General features: G+C 51.1%; 1 protein-coding gene and 1 non-coding gene across 2 annotated transcripts in view; both read left to right on the top strand.

Annotated features, from left to right (window-relative positions):
* Positions 1-7,847: 7,847 nt before the first annotated feature.
* On the top strand, positions 7,848-8,031 carry LOC139000399 (U2 spliceosomal RNA). The gene has a single exon (XR_011469576.1). It is a non-coding gene; the product is annotated as a U2 spliceosomal RNA (small nuclear RNA).
* Positions 8,032-24,105: 16,074 nt separating this feature from the next.
* BICRA (BRD4 interacting chromatin remodeling complex associated protein) overlaps positions 24,106-26,254 on the top strand; it is a 76,294-nt gene continuing 74,145 nt past the window's right edge. Inside the window, 1 exon segment of the mRNA XM_070401858.1 lies at positions 24,106-24,406. The gene's annotated coding sequence lies outside the window, so the exon portion shown is untranslated.

The raw sequence follows: 26,254 nt of genomic DNA, 5'->3' as shown, positions 1-26,254 counted from the left end.
TGGAGGGAACTGTAGGGTTTTGCTGGGAGAAGCCAGTTGGAGGTGGGAAGGAGGGTTGGGAAAATAAGTATCAGATGAGAGGGAAAACGGAAGCTCTGAGTTGGTTTGTTCTCAATGAAAAGATAACTCCAGAAAGGGGACTCTTGATGGGAAGAAAGGATTTTTGCTGGAAAGTGATCCTGAATGGAGGGAACATCTGAGAACCCAATAATAATTTTTTTTTGCTGGAGGAAGTTCCTAAAAGGAGGGGGAGGGGAGTAACCAAGGGAAGCTAGGAGAGAGATCTGGTTTTGCTAGAAGATCCCCAAAGGACACAAATCTGGGTCCCCTAAGGTGGGGCCACGTAGGATGGACGAATTTTCAGCAGAAGGGGCCTGGGAGCGGAGAGCGAATGCAAGGCCGAGATGCAGAAAGCGCCGAGGTCGGGTAGGGCTCGCGGCGCGAGCTGGGGAGCTGCGAGGGAGCAGTTAGGGCCCCGGGGGGGCGGGGTAGGAAAAAAGCGGGGTGCAGCGGCTCAGGGGCCCCCGAGGAAAGTCTTCTCCAAGGCGAAGGCGGTTGCGGGGGTGCAGCGGGGCCCGGAGCTGTTGGGGTGCAGAAGATGCGTGCGTGACGCGGGGTAAGGGGCGCCCGCCGCACCCGCTGCGCCCTTCGAAAGGGAGATGGGCCCCCCCAGAAAAGAAATCTACAGACGAATTAGACTTTAAAAGGGGGGAGGCGTTAGAAACCGAGGAAGGGCGGGAAAGGGGAGGTGGGGAGGATGGGGAAGGGGTAAGGGCAGCACAGCAACCGGGTTTTACCCGCCCCCGGGGGCTCGCGCGCCGGGCCTCGCGCCTCGCGGGCCTCCCAGCGGCCTCCAGCCTCGCACGCGCTGCCCGCCGGCCGGGCGCGCACGCGCAGCCCCGCTCGCCCCCCGGAGCGCCCCGCCGCCCCGCGGGCGCGAGCTCACGTGCGCGGCCTCGGGCTGCCTCGCGCCGCCCAGCGCGGCCACGCGCGCGCCTCGCGCCGCCCGGGCTCCCCGCGTGCGGCCCAGCTGCGCAGTCTGGGCTCCGGCCGCCGGGGGGGCGGGGCCAGGCGGGGGCGGGGCCAGGCGGGGCGGGGCCTGGCGCGGTCAGGTGACCCGCGGCCGGCGGGAGAGGAGGCGGTTGGTCGCTGTTTGGGGAGGAGGGCGGTTAGAGGCGGGAGCGATGAGGCGGAGCTGGGGAGGGCGGCTGGGGACCTGGGAGGCAGGGAGGCTGGAGGGCAGGGAACAGGGGGGGCCCCTCCCGACCCACCCCGGGCAGCGTCGGGCCCTGGCCATTGTTCCTTGAGGGCGACGTTAGAACGCAGGCGGGGAACCCGGCTCCCGGGGGCGCAACGAGCTGCAGGCTCCGCGATGGGGGTGCACACGGGGTGGCGGGGGGGGTGGGGGGGGGAGGGAGAGCAGCCAGGCAGCCCGGGGTCCCCAGACACCTGCCCGGCAGTGGCGGGGAGGATGTGGGGCTGGAGAATCACAAACGGGCACGAGCGGCTCCGCCTTTGTTTAGGTGGCCACGTTGTTTAGGCGGCCAGGTGGGGTCCCAGGGAAAGACAGACGCCGGGAAAGGCAATGGCCTGGGGCGCGGGCTGGCCAAGGGGTCTGCACCCTGGAACCGGGAATTGAATTCATTGCTTAGAAATTGAACACGCGATGGAAAGCTCACTAGTGGGTGTCCTGGGGGGAGGAATGGGGGCCGACTGTAAACTGGCAGGAGGGGGTCTGATTGGGGTGCTGGGAATAGTATAAAAATAGGTTATGGTGACGGGTGCACAGCTAAACGTTGTTGGGCTGTCCATTTAAAATGGGCTTTTGGGGGGGTTCAATATGTTTTTATTGATTTCAGAGAGGAAGGGGGAGAGATAGAGGGATAGAAACATCAATGATGACAGAGAATCATTGATTGGCTGCCTCCTCTATGCTCCACACTGGGGACCAAGCCCACAACCCCAGGCATGTGTCCCTGACCGGAATCGAACCCGGGACCCTTCAGTCCGCAGGCCGAATCTCTATCCACTGAGCCAAGCCAGCTAAGGCAATTTAAAATGTTTTTATTAATTGAAATTGTACCTCGATAAAGTTTTTTGTTTTACTTTTATGTGTTTGTTTTTCACCGATCCCTGGGGTAGACGGTGGAGGAGAAGGACTGGCTGGCGTCCTACGTGTGGATCCCGTCCTTCAGGAACTGTTATTTGCTGGGTTTCTGTCCTGGGGGACAGGACAGCAGGGTCTGAGTCAGACACACCTCCCAGCCCTGGCTTCCGTCCAGAGCAGCGCGCCCGATGGAAACAATACAAGCCCCGAGTGCCAGCCACATAATTTTACATTTCCTAGTAGCCATTTTTAAGGAACGGTTAAAAAACCCAAATGAAATGAACTGTCATAATACTGTAACCAAAAAAATGTCGTTTCCACATGCAATCAATGAAAAACATGTTTAATGTGATAATTTACTCTTTTTTTGGTCTCTTCCAAACCTAGTATATAGTTTACATGCCACCTCTCTAGGACTCCGTAGCCACATGTAGCTGGTGGCTCAGGAACGGGGCAGCATAGATGTACTGGGACATAGGCAAATGTGTAATAATAAAAACATAATATGCTAATTAGACCTGACGCCCTGCCAGGCGACCTTCCGGACGAAGCCGGGGCTGGGAGGAAAGCCGGGTCCTGGTTGTCTGCAGGTGGCCAGAGGGAAGTCCGGGTCCCAGGTGCCAGAGGGAAGCTGGTGCCGGCAGCTGGGCGAAAGAAGGCCTACTCTTGCACGAATTTCGTGCATCGGGTCTCTAGTACATTTATAATGCAAAGTGGTTATACGTCAATGAAAAATCAAGGGAGCCCTGGCCGGTCGCTCAGTTGATTGGAGTGTCATCTTGTGCATCAAAAGGTTGCGGTTTGATTCCCAGTCAGGGCACATACCCAGGTTGCAAGTTTGATTCCCAGTTGGGGTATGTGCAGGAGGCAACCCATTGATGCTTCTCTCTTAAAAAGAAATCCAATTGAGAAAAACATCCTTGGGTGAGGATTAAAAAAAAAAGTTTCTTTAAAATAAATAAAAAGAAGAGGACAGAGAGTGTTAGAAGATATGATTAAAAAAAAATACAGGTCAGTAAAGGCCTCTCTGGTGGGGAGGTCATACTGAGCAGAGACCAGAAGGAAATGAAGACAGGACCTGCAGAAATACCTGGGGGAAGAGCAGGTGTGAGCACCCTGAGGCAGGATGGTGTGTGGGCCCATGTGAACAGGAAAAGCTAGTGTGGCTAGAACCACGTGAGTAAAGGAAAAAGCAAACCAGGGGTAGATCATATATAGGTTGTGCCAAAGCAGCACTTATAAACACCCGACTTCAGTTTAGGACAGTGGTTCTCAACCTTCCTAGTGCCGCGACCCTTTAATACAGTTCCTCATGTTGTGGTGACCCCCAATTTCATTGTTACAAATTGAACATCATGAAAGCATAGTGATTGCCCAGCCAGGTATAGCTTGGCGGTGGAGCGTCGACCTAGGAACCAAGAGGTCACCAGTTCGGTTCCCGGTCAGGGCATATGCCCGGGTTGCTTGATCCCCAGTGGGGGGCGTGCAGGAGGCAGCCAATCAATGATTCTCTCTCATCATTGATGTTTCTATCTCTCTCCCCCTTCCTTTCTGAAATCAATGAAATATATTAAAAAAAAAAAAAAGCATAATGATTAATCACAAAAACAATATGTAATTATGTATGTGTTTTCCGATGGTCTTAGGCGACCCCTGTGAAAGGGTCGTTCGACCCCCAAAGGGGTCTCGACCCACAGGTTGAGAACCGCTGGTTTAGGAGCAGTTGTTATTTCAGTTAGCAAACATTCAAAAAAAATTGAGTGTCCGCTTGGCTGGTTTGGCTCGGTGGGTAGACCCAGGAAGCAGGAGGTCACTGGTTGGATTCCCAGTCATGGCACATGCCCAGGTTGTGGGCTCAATCCCTGGTGAGGAGTGCACAGGAGGCAGCTGATCAATGATCTCTCTCATTATTGATGTTTCTATCTCTCCCTCCCTCTCCCTTCTCTCTGAAATCAATTAAAATATTTTTTTTAAAAAGTGCCAAGACTCAGGAAGGAGGGGGCCCTGAACAAGTCACTTAGCAAGGTGGGACTGAACCTCTAAGAGGGAATTAACAAGGATTCTTACACTTATTTAATAGACTTTAAGAAATATTGAGTTTTCCTGGCCAGTGCGGCTCAATGGTTGAGCATCGACAATAATATGTCAGCAGTAAATCTTATATCTAAGCTCCAAATTTTCATGATTAATATTTTTAAAGCATTTTAATTCTCTTTTTAAAAAAATTTTTATTGTTGAAAGTATTACATATGTCTCCTTTCCCCCCCCATTGACCCCCTCCAGCTCACCCCTACCCCCTGCCCCAGGCCTTCACCGCCCTATTGTCTGTGCCTGTGGGTTATGCCTATATGCATACAAGGTCTTTGTGTTGTTAATATTTACAAGGAAAGGTTTGAATGAGCAAAGAATCATTTTGTGTATCTTCGGTTTTCTATAAAATGTTCGTTAATGTCAGTCATACTTGGTGTTACAGATGATCTGTTGTCAAACCTTCTATCTCATAATGGCAAGAAAGGCTGCCTGCTCAGGGGGGACTTTCCTGGTGGTTGGGGCTCCCACCCAGAAACCTGGAAAACTTGTTCACAGAGGAAAATACCCCACTTCTGCTTGCCAACATATGAAAAAAAAACAAAAAAACAATGAATGCATAAATAAGTGAAACAGCAAATCTCTCTCTCTCTCTCTCTCTCTCTCTCCCCCCACCCCCCCTTCCTCTCTAGAATCAACAAACAAACAAACAAAAAAGAAGAAAGGTCTGCTTCTTAATATTTGGCCATTAAAACGACAAGCTCACAGAAGTGGTTACCATTTCCCTGGCTCAATGAACACATAGTCCAGTGATGGCGAACCTTTTGAGCTCGGCGTGTCAGCATTTTGAAAAACCCTAACTTAACTCTGGTGCCGTGTCACATGTAGAAATTTTTTGATCATAGAAAAACAAAGACTTATATTTTTGATATTTATTTTACATATTTAAATGCCATTTAACAAAGAAAAATCAACCAAAAAAATGAGTTCGCGTGTCACCTCTGACACACGTGTCATAGGTTCGCCATCACTGACATAGAAGCTGGTGGTGATCATGGAGGAGAAAAGGAAATGGACCAGCTGGCCGGCTGGATGATGATGAGCGCCCACAGCACTGCTCCATTTGTGCTTTGTCGTCTTGCAAGTCATGCCACAGATGGCCTTGGACGGTCTGCTCTGCGCAGAGCACTCTTTGGGGCACTGTGTGAAAGTTACAGCACCCTACCCCCCAGGGTCTGTGTTTGTATTTAGAGTAGCCCTTCTATGTCACATGATATAAAACATATTTCACAATTCTATTTTTGGTTATTTTGGTAATTCTTTTGCTTTGCCTACCAGGCTATGTTCTTGAAAGTGTGGTCTGGCCTCATTCAACAGCCTATCTCTCGTAGTACTTAACAAGACATCATCATTGATTATAATAATAATCAATACTATTGCCCTGACCGGTTTGGCTCAGCGGATAGAGCATCGGCCTTCGGACTCAAGGGTCCCAGGTTCGATTCTGGACAAGGGCACAACCCCTGTGGGGAGTGTGCAGGAGGCAGCTGATCGATGTTTCTCTCTCATCGATGTTTCTAACTCTCTATCCCTCTCCCTTCTTCTCTGTAAAAAATCAATAAAATATATTTTAAAAAATAATCAATACTATTATTAACACTTGGAGTGCGGGAAATGAGTTAAGTCGGCTCGCGTGAATTGCGCGTACTCCGCGGGAGCCGTCTTAAACTCGGTTCATATAGATTTGCGGTGGAGTGCGGGAAACGTGTAAACTCGGGCCGATTGTAACTGCGTATTACCAAATATTTGTTTGTAATCCACCCTTTTGGTGGATGGAACAAAACCAAAAGACAGAGCCATCTTATATTTTGGCGGGAAATTCACCCGCACTCCAAGTGTTAATAATATATACTTATATCTGAATGACCAACTTATCCCAATTTGCCCAGAACTTTCCTTATTTTGGCATAAAAAAAAACCTTTTGTCCTTGGAAACCACTCAATTCCAGGCAAACGGACTATTGGTCAGCTTAATTATAATCTATAATATAAACGGAAAACATTTATGGCGCTCTACTTGTATTAACTCACTCCTCACAACATTCTGATGAGATAGGAATATTATGATCATAACTATTTTCTAGATGAGAGAACCAGCTCAGAGAGGTTAAGTAACTTTCCCAAGGCTACACAGCTAGGAATAAACCCATCCTTTTTACTACCACAGGAGTAAATATTTGGGAGTTGAATGAATAGATTAAGAGCCCTTAGTACCAAAAAAAAAAAAAAAAAAAAAGAAGAATCCTTAGTACCTTAGTATTTAGCCATAAAATCTAGCAGCAGAAGTAAGACACTGTCTCATCTTTGAGGTCTAGTAACCTGGCAGGGTCTGGTGTAGGGAGCGCCTGGGATAGGCCCCTGAGCTGATTCTCACCTGAATCCAGTGGTGCCCGGCAGAGCTATGCCCTGGAAACATACCTTGCCACAGGCAGGTGTGCTGTCAGCCTGACCTTCAGCTCAGGCGCCAGGGATGGGTTTCATTATCTAAATCCAGCCAAGCACCAGAAACAAACATGATTATTCGGGCCCACCCGGAAGTGACGATGACAAAGAAGCCACAAAAATGCACATCATCTCCTTTGTCTTGGGCTTTAGTAAAACTTCCTGGTATTTTGCTGTATAAAATAAACGCGCTGTATCGGCTCTGGGTCACTGTCTCTCCATCAGAGGACGGCCGTCCCACCCGGCCCCAGCTTTTTCCTTCTATCTCTGTGTCTGTCTCTTTCTTTCATTTTCTCAATCCCCAGACGCCCCTACTCAGGAACCGGACCGCTCTCTAGCCTCGCTGGACACGGAAAAGAGAGAAATATTTATAGTCTGGCACATAGAAAATCAAAACTGTGAAATCACCCATCCTCAAACACTCAAAAAACACCACCAGCAGCGTTTGGTTAACTACCAAAGGAGACGCTTAACTTCCATGGGCTGTTGGAGGAAGGAAGAGGCTGTGAGGACTGGAGCAGAGAAAAAGTTTCAGATCCTCCTGGCCGGTGTGGCTCAGTGGGTCGGAGAGTCAGCCCATAGACCGGAGGGTCTCAGGTTCAATTCCTGGTCAGGGCACATACCCAGGTTGTGGTTTCGGTCCCTGGTAGGGATGGACAACTGTTGATATTTCTCTCTCTCTTTCCCTCTCTCTCTCTAAAATCAGTAAAACACATATTTAAAAAATTTTTAAAGTTTCAGATCCAAACTGAGCCTTAAAGGTTAAGTAGATTATGAAGTTAGGTAGTGGAATAGCTGATCAATTGCTTACCATGTGCCAGACACTTTCCTAAAAAAGTATCACAGGAGTGTGTGTGTGTGTGTGAGTGTGTGTGTGTGTGTGTGTGTGAGTGTGTGTGTGTGTGTGTGTGTGTGTGTGAGGAAATGTTCCCCCACAAGGGGTATGAAGGGGGAAGTGAGCCTGGGAAATGCAGACCCGAGGGAGGGCGTGCGATGGGTCAAGGCGGACTTCAGCATTACCAGCGAGGGTTTTAATTTTCTGCAAAATCAAGAGATGTAAATGTATTAAGAAAATTAAAATCTGTTCATTAAAATAAAAACGTGATCAAATGAAAACTGATGAACTAAAATTGCATTCAAACTTATTTTACATTAAAACTTAATTAAAAGAAAACTTACTAATTAAAATCACTGTAAAACTTAGTTATTAATTGCGTCTCGGCCTTTTGGCTAAGATCAAGGGTAACATCTGTCCTGATCAGTTTGACATCTGATACGTCCTCTAATGACAACAGATTAATGGGTTTGGAGCAGGGAGATGGAATAGGAGCTTGCTGCATCCACGCCGCACATCCACTCGGTATGGCAGTACCTCTGGGAATGGCACACGTCCTCCAGGACAAAAAAGCCAAACAAAAAAAAGGCATTAAAATTAAAGTGCATTGATTAAATGTATTGATAAAATTGAAATTTATTGATTGGCCCTGGCTGGTTTTGCTAGGTGGTTAGAACATTGGCCCATATATTGAAGGGTCTTGGGCTCGAGTTTCAATTAAGGGCATGTACCTGGATTGCAGGTCCAATCCCCAGCCCTGGTCAGGGCGCATGCAGGAGGCAACCAATTGATGTGTCTCTCTCACATCAAGATTTCTTTCTTTCTCTTTCTTTCTCTCTCTCTCTCTCTCTCTCTCTCTCTCTCTCCCTCCCTCTCTCCTCCCCTCCCTCCTACCCTCTCTAAAAATCAATGGGAAAAATATCCTCAGGTGAGGATCAACTGAATAAAATTTTATTGATTGGATTAAACTAAAATAATCATATTAAAGTTTATTAATAAACTTAAACGAAAAAGTAGTAATTAAAATTAAACTAAGCCCTAGCTGGTTAGGCTCAGTGGATAGAGCATTTGGCCTTCAGACTAAAGGGTCCCAGGTTCCATTCCAGTCAAGGGCACATGCCCAGGTTGTGGGCTCAATCCCCAGTAGGGGGCGTGCAGGAGGCAGCCGATCATTGGTTCTCTTTTATCATCGATGTTTTTATCTCTCTCTCTCTCTTCCTCTCTGAAATCAATAAAAATATTTTAAAAATAAACTACAATTTTTAATTTTAATTGTCGACAGATTATGTTCTACAATTGTAATTCTACAGTTAAAGGAATTCATGCAGCATGTACATGAGTTACCAAACTATGTGGCAGGCATCGTTTGAAACACTTCACATAAACTCATTGGATCCTTCCAAGCAGCCTAGGAGGCAGCCACTGGCTTTACCCCCATGTTTCCGATGAGTAAGTTGAGGCGCAGAGAGACTAACCTAGGCCAGTGGTCGTCAAACTGCGGCTCTCGAGCCACATGCGGCTCTTCGGCCCCTTGAGTGTGGCCACGAAGTTTCAATGCACTGTACATGCGCGGCCGCACATGGTATTTTGTGGAAGAGCCACACTCAAGGGGGCCGCAGTTTGCCGACCACTGACCTAGGCATTGGATGGGTTAGGACCCAAAGACCTGAATTTGAACCTGCCCCCAACCCACACGCTGCAGGGCATCAGGTGAACCTCAGTGGCTGCACCACAGCCTGGGACAGTGACCCCGCTGCGAAGTCACGAGGAGAAAAAGGGAAGACTTTCGAGGGAGCCCTCGGTGAATCGGGAGCTGTCCCACCCACTGGCTGATCTTTTCCGTAGGTGGGGAACGGGCTTCTCACCCTGGGGCCAAGGTTCACTGCCATCACCAAACCCTAGGAAGGGGTGAGAGTGCTTAGGGAGCCCGGGCAGCCGAGGAGAGGCAAGGGGGCCCCACGTTCACACGCCCAAAAGTGCAGGCATTTGAAAAGTCAACCAGTGAGGACACTGAGAAAAGAGGAACCAGAGAAGTGGAAGGAAAACCATGAAAAGGGAAGCCCCCGAGGAGCGAGGGAGGAAGGGGGGAGAGAAGGAGGGAGGGAGGGGTCCACCCTGCACCCGTCTCTCCTCTCCTAGCCTTCTCTTCACTTCTTCACTCATCAGCTCTACTTTCTGTGATTCCTGTTTTGAGTCACTTCCCTCCAGCGCCCTCAATCTCCTCTCCCCTCTCCTGCTCCAAGGCACACACCTGGCCAAACTCCAGCCACCTGCCTCCTGGGTGCCAGCTAAACGCAGCAGAAGGAAACCACCCAGCCAGCCCGACGGGTTTTACCTGAATCAGCCCCCCGGCCTCCGTAGGGCACAGGGCCTGCTCCCTGCGTCTCTGGCGGCTGCTTTCTGCTGGGTGGAGAGAGGACTGTTTCCTTCCAGGCTCCCCACCCTCACCCCACCTGCCCTCCGGCTGAGGATCATGTTCCAAACGGGGCTTCCCTGGGCAAACCAAGGCCATCAGATGGGAAGCCCCTGGCTGCCCGTGCCCAGAGCACAAGTCCCCTCATCTTCCTTTATTTATTTATTTTTTTAAATATACATTATTGATTTTTCACAGAGAGGAAGGGAGAGGGATAGAGAGTCAGAAACATTGATCAGCTGCCTCCTGCACACCCCCCACTGGGGATGTGCCCGCAACCAAGGTACATGCCCTTGACCGGAATCGAACCTGGGACCCTGTAGTCCTCAGGCCGACGCTCTATCCACCGAGCCAAACCAGTCAGGGCTACATCCCTGTTTTCTAACTTCAGCCTGCTCTTCACTTCTTTCTGGGGGTCCCTTTGATATTTTGGGGGGACCCTCTATCCGTTCCTTACCTACTCCCAACCCCGCCTTCGCCCATCAACAGAGCCTGAGGCCCCCCCTCCCTTCTGGATCAGGCCTGTCCTAGAGTCTCCGCCTCTTCTTCACTCCTTCCATCTCCTGCGGGGGAAAGTGTTTCTTCTCAGGCGCCCGTGAGGGTTCCCCCTGGACTCCGCCCACTCTCCCATCCTGCCCAGTTACCAGCCTATCTCCCTGCGGGTGGGTCCTCCATCCCCACATCTGCACGTGGTCCAGATCGCCCCGGGAGGGGACCTCTTGCCTAGACTCACAATGACCATCACAGTGCGCCGACTTACACACTGACCACTGAGCGACACCAGCCAGGGTGATCATGCATTTATTTAATGCATGTTAGGGGGAAAGTAAGCAGTCCATCACACCTGTGATTTCATGACTATTTTTGTTTATGATAAGCCTAGGGGAGCCCCTTGGGGACCCATTTAAGGAAAAAGGGGAAAAATGGTTGTAAGAACAAATTAAAGGTGCAAAACAGTAGAGAAGCAAAACTTGTGAAATAGTCCTTTAGGAATTAAAGAAGTTGGAAAGCCCGCGGGGCTGGGTTACCCCTGCCTGACCTCCCCTAGCAGCCCCCAGAAATGTCTACCAGACCCAGGAAACGCTTTGTTTTATGTCTGTCTCCGCCCCTGGGGGGTGAGCCCCATGAGGGCAGCGCTGGGCCTGTCTCACCACCACTGTGTCCCCAGCGGGGCCCAGAGCAGGTGCTCAGGGAGTGTGTGGAATGAACTGGTGCCAAGCTGTGGGGTGTGGACTTTACCCCAAGGGCACTGGGGAGCCACAGGAGGGTTCGATCAGGGAAGTGTCAAGGCTGATCTGTGCTTTAGAAACTCCAGGCTGTCCCTACTCTAGGCCCAGAATATCAACTCTGCTGCCCACAGGAACTTCTGCTATCAACTCCTCTTTATCATCTCCTCCTCCTCCTCCTCCTCCTCCTCCTCCTCCTCCTCTTCCTCCTCCAGGAAGCCTTCCTGAACCTCAGGCTGGTGGGGGGCCTGCTCTGTGCTCCCACAGCCCCCTGGCTCTCCCATCCTAACCCTGTCTACCCTGTGGGCTGGGTCTGTATCCGCTGTGGTTGCCTGGCCTCTGAGAAGCCCCTCCCTCCAGAGCAGGTGCAGTGACTGAACCTCACTTGACCATCTCCCCAGACCTCCTTCCCTCCACCGGCCCCTCCCAGCTATTGTTGGCTCCTCTCTTTGTATACGTTGCCATAATATATATTTTTTAAGTCGTATGTAATCAACACCTCTGCTTTCTCACCACCTTTTAAAAATTAAAACATTTTTAAATTAAGAGTTTTTATATCATAAAATTTACCATTTTAAAGTGTACAATTCAGTGACATTAGGGTATTCTAATTCCAGAACTTTTCCATCACCCCGAAAAGTTCCCTGTGCCCCTTTAACACCCCATTCCTTTCTTCTTCCCCAGCCCCTGGTAATGTAACCGGACAATGAATGGGTCCGTGCTGCCTGTCACTGCTTGAGCCAATTCAGCAGAGACAGGGTTGAATCATATGTGAGGTTTATTCCAACCCTGCCGGCAGCATGGGAGAGCAGCAGGCCATCCACAAAAATCCGCTCCGCAGCCCCCCTTAAGCCAGCTGCTCATATGGGGTAGGACAAGGATTACATGGGGAAGCAGGGATTGCATGCCTGGGGAAGTAGGCTCTGCAGGTTGGGGTGGGACTCCATTGTTGGGCAACAAGGGTGTTAATATTTCCATGAGAATAGGCAGTTCTTGAATGAGAATGGACCACATTCCAAGGTTGACTCCCAGGTTCTGGGGGCATACAACTCCCAGCCAGGTTAGAATGTCCTTTCTTTAACCAGAGCAAGGCAGTCATGGTTAACAGAGCATGATTAATATTTCCCATAACCACAGCTAGTCCCCACTATTCTATTTTTGCCCCTAACAGTAACTACTAATCTGCTTTCTGTCTCTGTGGATCTGCCTATTCTGGATGTTGCATGTAAATGGAATCATACAGCCCGGCCAGCATGGCCCAGTGGTTGAGCGTTGACCTATGAACCAGGAGGTCGAGGTTCAATTCCTGATCAGGGCACATGCCTGGGTTGTGGGCTGGGTCCCCAGTAGGGGGCTTGCAGGAGGCAGCCAATCAATGATTGTCTGTCATCATTGATGTTTCTATCTCTCCCTCTCCCTCTCTCTCTGAAATCAATAAAAATATATTTTTAAAAATAATAAATGGAAAAAAAAATAATAATAAATGGGCCTTAGCCGGTTTGCTCAGTGGATAGAATATCGGCCTGCGGACCAAAGGGTCCCAGGTTTGATTTCGGTCAAGGACAGGTACCTTGTTGCAGGCTTCTCCCCGGGCCCAGGGCCTGGTTGGGGCTCGTGCAGGAAGCAACCAATCCATGTGTTTCTCTCACATCGATGTTTCTGTCTGTCCCCCTCTCTTGCACTCTCCCTGAAAATCAATGGAAAAAAATATCCTCGGGTGAGGATCAAAATAATAATAATAAATAAATAAATAAATGGAATCAAACCACGTGTGGCCTTTTGTATCTGCATCGTACACTTAGCATGTTTTTAAGGTTCCTATAACACGGACCAGTTCTTTTACGGGTGAATTGTATGGCTCTACCACATTTTGTTTACTCACTCGTCCATTGATGGATATTCCCTTGTTTCCTCCGTTTGCTTATTGTCAATAGTGCTGCTGTGAACATTCGTGTACACGTTATTATTTGAATACATGTTTTCAATTCTTTTGTGTCTATACCTGGGAGCGGTCATACAGTAGCTCTGTGTGCAACTTACTGAGGAAACACAAAACTGTTTTCCATCCCTTGCACCAATTCACCCACCAGGCCAGCAGTGCGTGAGGGGTCTGATTTCTCCACATCCTCCCAGCACGTGTCATTTCCCCCTTTTTGGATGATGGCCAATCTAGTGAGTGGGGAATTGTCTCTCCTTGTGGTTTTGATTTGCATTTCCCTAATGACTAGCCGACTGACCTCAGCACTGCCACCTCACTACAGCCACTCTCACATTCCCCAGCCCAGTGTTTCGCTGAATTCCCTTTCTGTGTTTCTCAACGTTAGACACCTTCCTCCCTCTCCTGCCATGACCGGCCCATTCTTGGGCTTTTTTTAAAAAAATAGATTTTTATTGGTTTCAGAGAGGGAGAGAGAGAGAGAGAGAGAGAGAGAAAAACAAAACATCAATGATGAGAGAGAATCATTGATCAGCTGCCTCCTGCATGCCCCACCCTGGGGATCCAGATGTCAATTCGGACATGTGCCCTGACTTGGAATCAACCGTGACTTCCTGGTTCAGTAAAAACCACTGAAACCTGTAAAGAATTTTTGTGAGTTTATTTATTTATTTATTTATTTATTTTTAAAATATATTTTTATTGATTTTTTACAGAGAGGAAGGGAGAGAAATAGAGAGTTAGAAACATCGATGAGAGAGAAACATCGATCAGCTGCCTCCTGCACAGCTCCCACTGGGGATGTGCCCGCAACCCAAGTACATGCCCTTGACCGGAATCGAACCCGGGACCCTTCAGTCCGCAGGCCGACGCTCTATCCACTGAGCCAAACCGGTTTTGGCTGTGAGTTTATTTGAGCCAAACTGTCGACATATGCCGGGAAGCAGAACCTCAACGAATTGAGATAATGCTCCGGAGAATGGCGGGTTACATCTGTATTTATACACTGCAATCAAAGGAAAGGGACGTAGGTGGGTTACATGAAATCCATTGGTGATAGACCAGAGAGGCGGGAGAAAGCAAGTGGGGAAACCCCTGGGATTGGATAAAAGTAAAATGATAGACACATACTTAGGTGGGCGCAGGAACAATTAACATGATAATGAAGGAATTTGTGGTATCTGTCCTGCACATTAGGTTGTGCCCCAAGGGGTCTGGAAAAAGAGAAGTTACAAGTTACCTAGACATTTCAAAGATATGTTATTATAGATGCAAAAAGACAGATAGGCTCAGTTAAGGCAAAGGCTGACCTTGTCAGTGTAGATACTGGCCTACGAGGTGACTACCCACCATAACTGCTTTTAGTTAAAGTTTAATTTCAGACCATCCTTTGTGGTGACTTTAGGTCTCTGAGTCTGCAAGACCGCCATGCAGGCCTCCCCTGAGCCTGTCAGGTTAGCATGTGGCCCCCTTCATCCACAGGTTGACACTCAACCACTGAGCCATGGCGGCCGGACCCATTCTTGGACTTCATCTTCTTTTTTGCAAAGAGATGTGGGACCTTGGGCCAGTTATTTAACTTGTCTGTGCTTCAGAGTCTTCATCTGTGAAATGAGAATGACGACTCTGACTTCAGGGCTGTCGGAAGGTGTCACTGAGCTCACGTCTATGAAAGGCCGAGCCGTGTGCCTGGCACACAGTAAGCACGTGGTGAGAGGGGTTGGAGGGCCAAGGGCAAAAGTCTGCCTTTGTGAAAGGTACTTCACAAAATGAAATTGGCCCTGGTATAGAATAAAGGAAAACCACCAGGAATTCTCTGGCCCTGGCCAGGTTGCTCAGTTGGTTTGTGTCCTCCCGATATGCCAATGTGGAGGGTTTGATCCCCTGTCAAGGCACACATAAGAATCAACCAATGAGCCCTAACTGGTTTGGCTCAGTGGACAGAGCGTCGGCCTGCGGACTGAAAGGTCCCAGGTTCGATTCCGGTCAGGGGCATGTACCTTGGTTGCGGGCAACATCCCCAGTGGGGGGTGTGCAGGAAGCAGATGATCAATGTTTCTCTCTCTCTCATCGATGTTTCTGACTCTCTATCCCTCTCCTTTCCTCTCTGAAAAAAATCAATAAAAAACATATTAAAAAAAAAGAGAATCAACCAATGAAACCATAAATAAGTGGAACAGAGAGAGAGAAACCAATGTTTCTCTCTCTCTTCCTTCCCCTCTCTCTTTAAAATCAATAAATTAAAAAAAATTCTTCAGCCTTCACACACCAAAAAGACAGCATCAAGCTTCATATAGCTTTTTTTCTTTTGTATTGAATTTATTGGGGTGACATTGGTTAATAAAATTATATAGGTTTCAGGTGTACAAAACTTCATATAGCTTTTTAAACAATGCAACAAAAGCCAGAAACTTGTCAGGGGCAAGTATAATATGGTGGTTAAAGTACGAACTTTGGACCAGGGCTGCCTAAGTTCGAATCCTTGTGGCTCCTGAGGTTACAATTCTGTAACCTCTCTGTAATTCAGTTTCCTCATCTGTAAACCAGGGATGAGATTAGACCAGTGATGGCGAACCTTTTGAGGTTGGTGTGCCAGCATTTTGAAAAACCCTAACTTAACTCTGGTGCCGTGTCACATATAGAAATTTTTTGATATTTGCAACCATAGTAAAACAAAGATTTATATTTTTGATATTTATTTTATATATTTAAATGCCATTTAACAAAGAAAAATCAACCCAAAAAATGAGTTCGCGTGTCAGAGGTGTCATAGGTTCCGCCATCACTGGATTAGACCCTACTACCTGCTAGGGTCATCGAGGCATTCACTGACTTTATCTGTGTACCTGGGCCGGCATAGATAAGTACTACTTGTAACTGCATCATCTCGCGGCCCAGTACATTTTCACTCTAGGCATGTGTGACTTGCACAGCTATCTAAACCACATTTCACAAACCCTGTGGCGTCCTTACGTACACAGAGAAAGCCTTTACAACTAATTTCCGTAACAGGCCCCAACTCATTAGCTGCAGGAAGTCCTTTGCATCCTCTTCTCCAGATCTCCTGGAGCAAAGCATAATAATAAGCGTCAAAGCCAGACAGCTCTCCCCTCTACCCTGGCATGGCTTCCCTTCTTAAAGGGTCCTCTCCGAGGCTTGACTTTTTCCTTCTCTTTCCTAAGAAGACAGGCCTGCCGAAACCGGTTTGGCTCAGTGGATAGAGCGTCGGCCTGCGGACTGAAGGGTCCCAGGTTCGATTCCGGTCAAGGGCATGTACCTGGGTTTCGGGCACATCCCCGGTGGGGGATGTGCAGGAGGCAGCTGATCGATGTTTCTCTCATCGATGTTTCTAACTCTCTATCTCTCTCCCTTCCTCTCTGTAAAAAATCAATAAAATATATTTAAAAAAAAAAAAAAAAGAAGACAGGCCTGTTCCTGTTCCTCCTCCTCCTCCCCACAAGCATCAACCAGGAAGTGCCCCCCACCTCCCTCCCTTGAGGCTGGGATGTTAAAGCAACAAATAAAACCACTTTCTTGATCTGGGTCTGGAATATCTGGTGAACAGGTGAGGAAATTCATTCCCAGCACGCCTTCCCCCCACCCCCATGCCATTGTACTTGTTAGGGGCAGAAATAGAATAGTGGGGACTGGCCATAATTATTAGAAATACTAATCATGCTCTGTTGACATGATTGTTCTATTCTGAGAAAGCACATTCCAACCTGGAGAGAGTTGTATGCCTGGAGACATGGGAGTTAAACATCCGAATGCAGTCCATTCTCCTTTCCTGCTGCCTAGCATCATGGGAAGATGAACAACCTGTTGCTGAAGCAATCTGGAGCAATCCTGGGGGTGCCCACCCTTTGTACTCCCATCCCCCAGCCCGAATCGGCTGTAACCTGTAACCATTCTACCCATTCTCATTCCTTTTGCCCACCTCCCCATGTAATCTTTTTGTTGTTGTTGTTGTTTTTTTTTTTAATATATTTTATTGATTTTTTACAGAGAGGAAGGGGGAGAGAGATAGATAGTTAGAAACATCGATGGGAGAGAAACATCGATCAGCTGTCTCCTGCACATCTCCCACTGGGGATGTGCCCACAACCCAGGTACATGCCCTTGACCGGAATCGAACCTGGGACCTTTCAGTCCGCAGGCCGACGCTCTATCCACTGAGCCAAACCGGTTTCAGCATTGTTGTTGTTGTTAATCCTCACTCAAGGATATTTTTTCCATTGATTTTTTAGAGGGAGTGGAAGGGAGAGCGAAAGACAGAGAGAAACATCAATGTGAGAGAGACACATCCATTGGTTGCCTCTTGCATGCACCCCAACCAGGGCCAGGGAACCTGCAACCAAGGTACGTGCCCTTGACCGGAATCGAACCCGGGACCCTTCAATCCATGGGCGGATGCTCTATCCACTGAGGCAAACTGGACAGGGCTCCCCATGCAATATTTTTCCTACCAATATAAGCAGCTGGTTTATGGGAAGGGGAGTGAGAGCAGATTTTCTTGGACGACCTGCTGCTCTCCCATGCTGCCAGCATTATTGGAATAAATGCTCATATATGATTCAACCCTGTCTCTGCTGAATTGGCTCAAGTAGTGACAGGCAGCCGGGACCCACTGGTTGTTCAGTTTCAAAGTGGAGGGGGTGGGGCGCGCGCAGGCCACTGACCTTCATTACCAAGTCAGAGTTTTGAGTTTTCTTAGGATTAAAGTATGGATGCAAAGGGAGAGTTCTCATAACTTCATATTTTTATTTTTTTAAATCCTCACCCGAGGATATTTTTCCATTGATTTTCAGAGTGGAAGGGAGAGGGAGAGACAGAGAGAGAAACTTCGATGTGAGAGAGGCACATCTATTGGTTGCCTCCCGCACGCACCCAACTGGGGCTGGCAGGGGATTGAGCCTGCTACGGAGGCACTTGCCCTTGACCGAATGGAACCCACGACCCTATAGTCCTCCTGCAGATGCTCTATCCGCTTTATTTACATTGTTATGTATTTCTTTGAATGGATGATACAAGGTTCAAACTTACAAAAGTACAATAAGATCTACCCTCCACCTACCTTATTTCCTTCCCCACAGACAACTGCTGTTACCATTTTTTTTTCTTCTTTGGAAGATAGATATTCTTGGCATTGAATAAGCAAAGCTTGTATTTGTCAACACACCTCCCCCCACCCCGCACCTTTCATATTAATCCATACTCTGCTCCCTTGTCTGCTTTTCCCCCCTCGACTGGATACATAGCTCATTTCGTGTCGGTTCACGTGTTGCTTCCTCATATTACGGTTACTTCGCGTCCGATTGTGGGTCGGACCACAACTTACTTGAGAACGCCATCCGCGGACAGCTAGATTGTTTGCAAGTTTGTTTCGCCTAATGCATTTCTATGAAAACAAAAACCATGCTCCCCACCCCTTGGTTAGTGTTTATCACGTAACGGGCGGAAGCCTCAGCCTGCCGGCCCCCGCTGCTCGCATCGGCCGAGGGCACCCCGATCTGCGCGGTCCCAGGGCTTGGGCGGTGCAGGCAGCGCGGGCATTGGCAGCCCCGAAGCTGTCAGGCAGGGCCCCGGCCCTCCGAGTCCCGCCCCCGTCGGGGCGATTCAAATCCAACCAATGGCGACGTGTAAACAAACCCGGGCCCCGCCCCCCGATGCATAATACCTCGGGCCGGCGCGAGGCTCACAGGACCCCGCGGGGGCGGGGGCGGGTCTGAGCGGTGGCCACACCCCCAGGCCTGGGCCAATGGGCGGCCAGACCCCGCCCCCCGCACTTGCCGCGCTGAGGACCCGAGGCCGGGCTGGGCTCGCAGCTGCCTGATTTGGTCGCCTCGCCAGGTCTCGGTTCTCCGAGCGGCGGCCGGGCTGGGAGCCGGGGTGTGCACTGCGGCTCTACCCGTCATATTTAAAGGGCGCGGTCAGAGGGCGCAGGTCGCCCCGGAATCTGTGCCCTTTGATCCTCCCTTCGTTCCCGCGCCCGGCGCTAAAACTCGGATCGCGGAAAAGGCTGTGATGGAAACTTTCTCCTCTCGGGCCCCATCGAAGGAAGCGTGGAAGGGCGCCAGGTGTATTTTAGGACTGGGCAAGGCTTTTTCTTGTTTTGTTCGCCCGTGTCATTGAAATATTTTATATGCATTACAGAAAAACACACGGATCTTAAGTGTGCTGCTCGACTGAAAACTGCACCCTTCCCGGACCAAGAAACAGAACTTGGGTTGCAGAGTTTTCAACTTTGCAGCTGCCGGTGCGAGGGAGGACCGCGGTGGGCATTAAGACTTTCAGAGGCACAACCCATGTATTAAAAAAACACACACAAAAAAACAAAAACCTCAGTAAAGCGAGGGCGATCAAGCTAGACATTAATCGGGGTCCTGCAGGGTAGGAGCTGGGCTGCTGGGCGGGTAGGAGGTGCAAGGCGCCGTTAAAAGTAAAGGGATCTTGTTGGGTAGCTGGTGGGGTGCGGAGAACCCCAAGTGCGAGTGGATTGGACCGGAAATGCTGTGGCACTTGCGGGGAGGGGAGCGCTCTTGGCTGCAGCGTTAACATCGGAAGAGGGACTCGGAGCCAGTGCGCTGGATATGGAAAAAGGCAGGCTAGTTCTGCCATGTACTGGGCACCCTTCCACAGCAAATGGGGTGTTCCTGACACTCCTGTTTAGCTGCACAGTTACAGTTAAAACAGTCTATTAAAGGTTGAGGTGAGAGACCCAGAAACCCAAGGTCATGTTGAGAGCAGGGGGTTTTCATGATCCTCGGTGCAATATCTAGCAGCGGTTCTCAACCTGTGGGTCGCAAACAATGAAAATACATCCTGCATATCAGATATTGACATTATGATTCATAACAGTAGCAACATTACAGTTATGAAGTAGCAACGAAAATAATTTTATGGTTGGGGGTCACCACATGAGGAACTGTATTGAAGGGTCGCGGCATTAGGAAGGTTGAGAACCACTGATAGGGCTATGCTTGTTGACTGGCTGCAAGGGCCTAGAGGAGAAGCCATTTGCCTCACAGCAAGCTTTTTTGGAGCCCTTGATTCCATCAGCAAACATTCCTGAGGTGTCTATTCCCTGTGATTCCTGTTGGGTTAAGTCCCAAACTGACAGGCAGGGATCCTGTGCCCAGAGCCCAGGGCAGCAGCTTAACTGCTGGTCTAGGAAGGGTGGAGGCATCTTCTTCCATCCTAATTATTGCCTCTCTGAACCTTTTTCTCTTTCACAGAAAGGAGAGAATTGAAGTTTAAATAGAAGCCAGCACCTAGCGCAGGGGGTTCTTAAAAGTCCTCAGAATTTTTCAGAACAGGGAGTTAGGGTTACCTGCTTAGTGATGTATTTATTCAGGAGGAGGTAAACAGAAGTCGGCCACTTCCTTTAAAAAAAATTATTGATTTTAGAGAGAGAGGGAGAGCGAGAGACAGAAACATCAATGACAGAGAAACATCGATCTGCTCTATCGTCTGCCTCCTGCATGCCCCCTACTGGGGATCAACCCCAGCATGTGCTCTGACTGGGAATCCACCTGCCGACCTCTTGGTTCACGGGCCTACGCTCAACCACTGAACCACACCGGCGGTGCCACTTACTTTTAAAGCAGCGGTTCTCAACCTTCCTGATGCCGCGACCCTTTAATACAGTTCCTCATGTTGTGGTGACCCCCAACCATAAAATTATTTTCGTTGCTACTTCATAACTGTAATTTTGCTACTGTTATGAATTGTAATGTAAATATCTGATATGCAGGATATATTTTCATTGTTACAAAGTGAACATAATTAAAGCATAGTGATTAATCACAAAAAGAATATGTAATTATATATGTGTTTTCCGATGGTCTTAGGCAACCCCTGTGAAAGGGTCGTTCGACCCCCAAAAAGGTCGCAACCCACAGGTTGAGAACCTTGGTTTTAAAGGCATCTAAAAATAAAATGGGTTTGATGGATAGATGCACAGATGTGAGGAAGCAAATAGCTGTAACAGGCACATCTGGATGGTGGGTATTTAGGTTTCATTATATTTAACTTTTCCATGTTTAAAAAATGTCATAATATGGGGTATAAAACTGAAACATACAGACACAGACAACAGCGTGGTGGTTACCAGAGGGAAGGGTATGGGGTGGGGTGGTAAAGGGCAGAGGGGCCGAGTGTATGGTGATGGAAGATGATTTGACTTTGGGTGGAGGGCACACAATGTAATACACAGATCAGGTATCACAGAAATGTACACCGGAAACCTAAATGACCCTAGTAACCAATGTCACCCCAATAAACTTACTTTTAAAATTTCCTAATAAAATGGTTGGGAGCAGATTTTGGTGTCTGACTATACATTCCCATTGGCTCGATGAGAAATTGGAGGAGCTGAAGAAGTGATCCGCCCACAATTCATTTGGTGACTCGGAGACAAAGTTGGTGACACCTAGGCATACTGGTTTAGTTCCTACCCTGGTGGGGCCGTCCTGGGGCCAGTCGATTAACCTATCTGAGTCAACTGCCAACTCAGTTAACCTGAAACTCGCAACTTGCATCTGCTTCTCAAAGGGAAGGGGGGTGTCACCCCCAAAGGACAGCCGTTCTTCTATTTGAGCCCCTACTTGATCCGACACTGGCCTTGGACTTTTGATGAGAGAACTACACATCGCCCACCTCCCGCAAGCCCCCACCGGAACCGAACCCTGATTCCGGTTCGATTGGGGCTGGCTATCTGTTGGCTTCCTTCATACCCAGCCAGGCCCCTTCCAATTGGTTGGCCTCAATACCATCTCCCCAAGAGACCAGGTGTGCCTGTGGGAGAGTGGGTGTGGTTTCTCTCTTTATTCAATGGACCTAGACTTTTCTTGAGCAGAATAGAATGCCAGGCACCGTTCTAGGGGTGAGGGATGCCATAATGCACCAGGAAACCTGGGACCTGCCATGGAGAAACCAAGGCTAAGAGACCTATTTACTTCCTTGGTCATTATCTCTGTTCCCTAATATATAGTGTGTGTTGGGGAAGGGGCGGGGGGACACCAGGGTGCTCTTGGTCACTACTATATTGCTGGCATACACTACACACTTAAACTATATTTCCTTTATGAATGAATAAACCTGGTCACCCCCCCCCCCCCGGCCCCCTGCAATGCCTCAAGTCTGTCAATTTTGAGAGAGCCATTCCCCAAGTTCCATATACCCAGGGGCTGGCAGCTATGAGAGACAAAGGTGCCACCCAGCTGATTTCAGGTCTCTCTTCCTGGTCACAGACCTTGGGCAAAACCCTTCTCCTCTCAGAGCCAATGTAGTTTTGTGCGCTATCAGATGGGAGTAGCTAAAAGCCTCCAGATGAGGGGTTATGAGAGGTCTTTGCCCAGGAGGCAGCACTGAGGATTGGAAACATTGTACTTGGCACTAGCTAATGAATACCCAAGGTGTAGTTCAATCATAGCCAATGGAAGGGCAAACTACACAAAAATAAAGTGTCAGTGTATCTATTGCTCTTCCTCCGTGCAGTGCATGGCCACTTACAACAGCGGTGGACCACTCTCTTGTTTGGGGGCAACCCATGTGTTCACTTTTGAAATTGGTAAGTTTGCTTTTTACATAATAATAACAGCCAACACTTTATCTGGCACTTCCTGCGAGGTGCAGCTCTCTCCATAGCTCATTTCCTCCCAATGACCCTATGAAGTGAGGCCTATTATTTAAAGATGAGAAAATGAAGGCAGTGAATCTGCTCAAGGTCACACAAAAGTGAATTTGCTCAAGGTCACACAGCAAGGAAGTGGCAGAGGCAGGATGTGAACTGGGGCTTACTGACTTGGGTCAGGGCCCTTAACCACTGTGGTCTCTCTCTCTCTCTCTTTTTTTTTTTTCCAAAACCTTGCTTTTTTTCAAGGGGAAGATCTACATGTTTAAAAATATACTTTTTGTTGATTTCAGAGAGGAAAGGAGAGACATATAGAAACATCAGTGTTGAGAGAGAACCACACATCGCCTGGCTCCTGCACGCCCCCCACCGGAATCGAACCCTGACCTCCTGGTTCACAGATTGACGCTCAACCACTGAGTCACACCAGCCGGGCCACTGTGGTCTCTTAAAATTTTTTTAACGGAAAAAAAATGTTTAAATAATACGAACAGTATCACAGAAACACCAGGTAAATGCTAAAGCTTAAAAAATAGAGATACTAGTATGTTTCAGTCACTGGTTTATTCAACACATTTATTGAGCAGCTTCTGTGTGCAAGGCACTGGGGAGACAGAAGGTACTAAGGGACCCTAAGTGCCCCTGTGCGCCCCAGGAGGGCAGGCCTCGGCCCGGCACAGGGCACACAGTAGGCGCTCACCGTGCATTCCCCGGATGAACTTGTGGATCTGTGTCCCGCCCGCGAAGCTTCCACGGCCAGGTGGGGAGGAAACGGACCCAGCACTATCGCGGCGACGTGGGACCCTGGGAATCCCACCAGCCCGGCTCTGCAGCAGGACCGACCCGTGTCCCCGGCGCCCTCCGCGAGGCCGTCGCGGCTCGGCCAAGACCGACGGGGAGGAGCGATCAGCCAGCCCGGGGTCCCGGCCAGTCGCCCCAAAGCCCCCGCCACCTTCCACCTTATGGCTAGGACTCCCGGCTCCGCGGATTCACAGGCGAGACCTTCCCTCCTGCTCCATACGCGACTCCCGCTACCTTTTCAAACCACCGCGTCTTCCCGCCCGGCGACCCTCGCCCGAATCCGGGGGCGCGCCCAGGGCGCACGGCGACCCCTTCCCAGCCGGGCTGGGCGCCCCGGATCTGGGCGCGCATCCCTTTAGCTCTCCCGCAACGCCAAGCGCCGTGAGAGGCCATCGCCGGACTCCACTGGAGTCTGAGAAGGCGCGCCCCCAAACCCCCGGGACTGGGGCTGAGGAGGGGGCGGTGCTGGAGCGAAGGGCCCCCTCCCTGCGAGGCCGCAGCCTCTCATTCGCTGGCGGGCCCGCCGCTCGGCGCCGGGAGCCGGGGCCGGTTCGCCGGGAGCGGGGCGGGGCTTCCCCAGGCCCCGCCCCCAGTGAGGGCGGAGGGAGGAGGAGGAGGAGGACGAGGAAGGGGGGGCGGAACACAAAACCTGTAAAGGTTTTTTTTCTTTTGCATTTAATTAAAAATAATTTTTTTTTTTTTTTGCAAACCCGAGGGGTCCTCCCCGGAGCGGGCGCGGGGCCGGGGCGCCCGGGCCGCGGCGCGGGGCGGCGGCGGGGACCCGGCGGAGGCTGCCGGGCGGCCGCCATGCGATCAGGCAGTGCGCTGACCGGCCCGGCCGGTCGGCCCCTTCTGGGTCCTCCCTGTGCAGCCCGTGCGGGGCCGTCTCGGAGACCCCGCGCCGACGGCTGCTCAAACATCAGGGTGAGTTTCTCACAATGTAGCAATTTCTCTTTAAATCTCTTAACTCTCTCTACCTGCGAGTCGGGGCTGTGACAGGGCGCAAAAGCGAGGGGGGAGTGGGGGTTGGAGGCGAGGGTGTGTGTGGGGGGAGCCGGAGCCGGGGCCGAACCCACCCCCCCGACACTCACACACTCAGCCCCCCAACCGGGGCGCAGCGTCCGCTGCCTCCTTTTCTGCTCGGCGCCCACCGCCCCCGGCAGCCCCCACCCCCCGCGTCTCTCCTACCAGCACCGCCGCCCCGAGCCTGCGGGGACCCCCCCACCCGGCTTCCCTGCCCAGACCCGGCGCCCGGTGCCTCCCGGCCCTCCCGCCGGCTGCCGGGGATACAATGGAGCGGCGGGGAGGCGAGACCTAACGTTCCACGGGGGGAGGGGCGGGAGACCCCCTCCCCGGCCCGCGGGCGTCCTCCCCGCGCCCTCCCCGGCCTTGCGGGGAAGAGGAGGGCAGCGGGGCAGCGGACGGTGCTTTCCCGGCTGGAGGCGGCGAGACCTCATCTCCCCTTCTCGCCCGGCCCCTGCGCCCCCTCCCCAAATGTCTCCCGGGGCTGCCGGGGAGAAACGGGGCCCCCGGCCAGCTGCGGAGGGATGGATGTGGAGGGAGGCCACCGGGTCCCCCCCTCCCCATCGCCCCTAAACAATGAAAGGAGTTGACTTGGTCCCGCACCCCCAGCGGGGAAAGGAGCCGACCCCCTCCCCAGCGGGCTGGCTGGTCCCGGAGGGGGGCCGTGGAGGGGGAGGGAGGAGGGAGGGGAGCCTGACCCCCTGTCACCGCCCGGGATTTGGGGCGGCCCCCCACCTCCACCCCCTCGGCCCGGGCAGGGGAGGCACCGGGCCCAGCCCGGGCACCGCGCTCGGGTGGTGACCTTTAGACAAAGGCAGCCCTTTCCCTGGGGTGAGCCCGGGCGAGCCGGGCCCCTGCGGAGGGCCGCCTGCCCGCGGGCACCGGGAGGGAGGGATGGAGGAGGGAGGGGGGACGGAGCCATCTGGTTTTCCCATCCCTGGCTGCCCCTGGGCTGCTTCTCCGGCTGCTGTCACGGGCGGCCGCGGGGAGACAAGGGACCCGGGCTGCCCAGGCCTTGGTCCGCGGCCAGCGGGGAAGCGGGCGAGGAGCCGCGGGAGGGTGCGGGTTGGGGCGCGGGCGCCCGCGGTGATTGGGAGGCACGGTGGCTCCTTCCTCTCCGCGCCCCTTTGTTTTGCTTTGTGGTTCTGAGCAGCTGAGCTTCCCGGGAGGTGGGGTCAGAGGCCGCCGTGTCAGCTCCTGGGGGAGGGAGGCGGGGGTGACAGGTCCCGGCCCTCCGGCCCTCCGGGGCTCCCGGACCCCGGGGCTGCAGTCGGTGCCCAGCCTTCCGTCCGCCCGGACCGGCAGCCCCTTTTGTCACAGCACTCCAATGGTAGGACGAGGATCTGGGTTGGTACTGAGCGCCTGCACTTCCCTCACATCTTTCCGAGGGCGCTTGTCTGGGAAACAGTTTGTAGAAACACCGAGACACCAAAGGACTGAGATTTGTAAGTTCTGAGCGCTTTTCAAACCCTCACCTGGGGCGGGGGTAGGGGTGAGGCCGAGTTAACCTCAGGGATGATGGGAGAACCGGGGGAGGTGACAGCTCAGGAGCTGGTGTCAGGGGGGACTTCAGGGGTCCATTGACCGCCCCGCCCTTCCCCAGAGCTCCCCGACTCCTAAGAGTTGGAAATCAGCTCCGTCTCTCTACCCAGGGAGCATTAGGGCTGCTGCAAAGTGGCCACAATGGGAGGAGGAAGTAGGGGCTGCTATCAGCCCATTCTGCAGGCAGGCTAATGGAGGCTCAGAGAG

This window comes from Myotis yumanensis, unplaced genomic scaffold, assembly GCF_028538775.1.
Source record: "Myotis yumanensis isolate MYYU_CA2020_CCGP unplaced genomic scaffold, mMyoYum1.0.hap1 SCAF_23, whole genome shotgun sequence".
In the NCBI taxonomy this organism is placed as follows: domain Eukaryota; kingdom Metazoa; phylum Chordata; class Mammalia; order Chiroptera; family Vespertilionidae; genus Myotis; species Myotis yumanensis.
The sequence above is the reverse complement of the archived record's forward strand: the minus strand, read 5'-3'. Positions and strand labels throughout refer to the sequence as shown.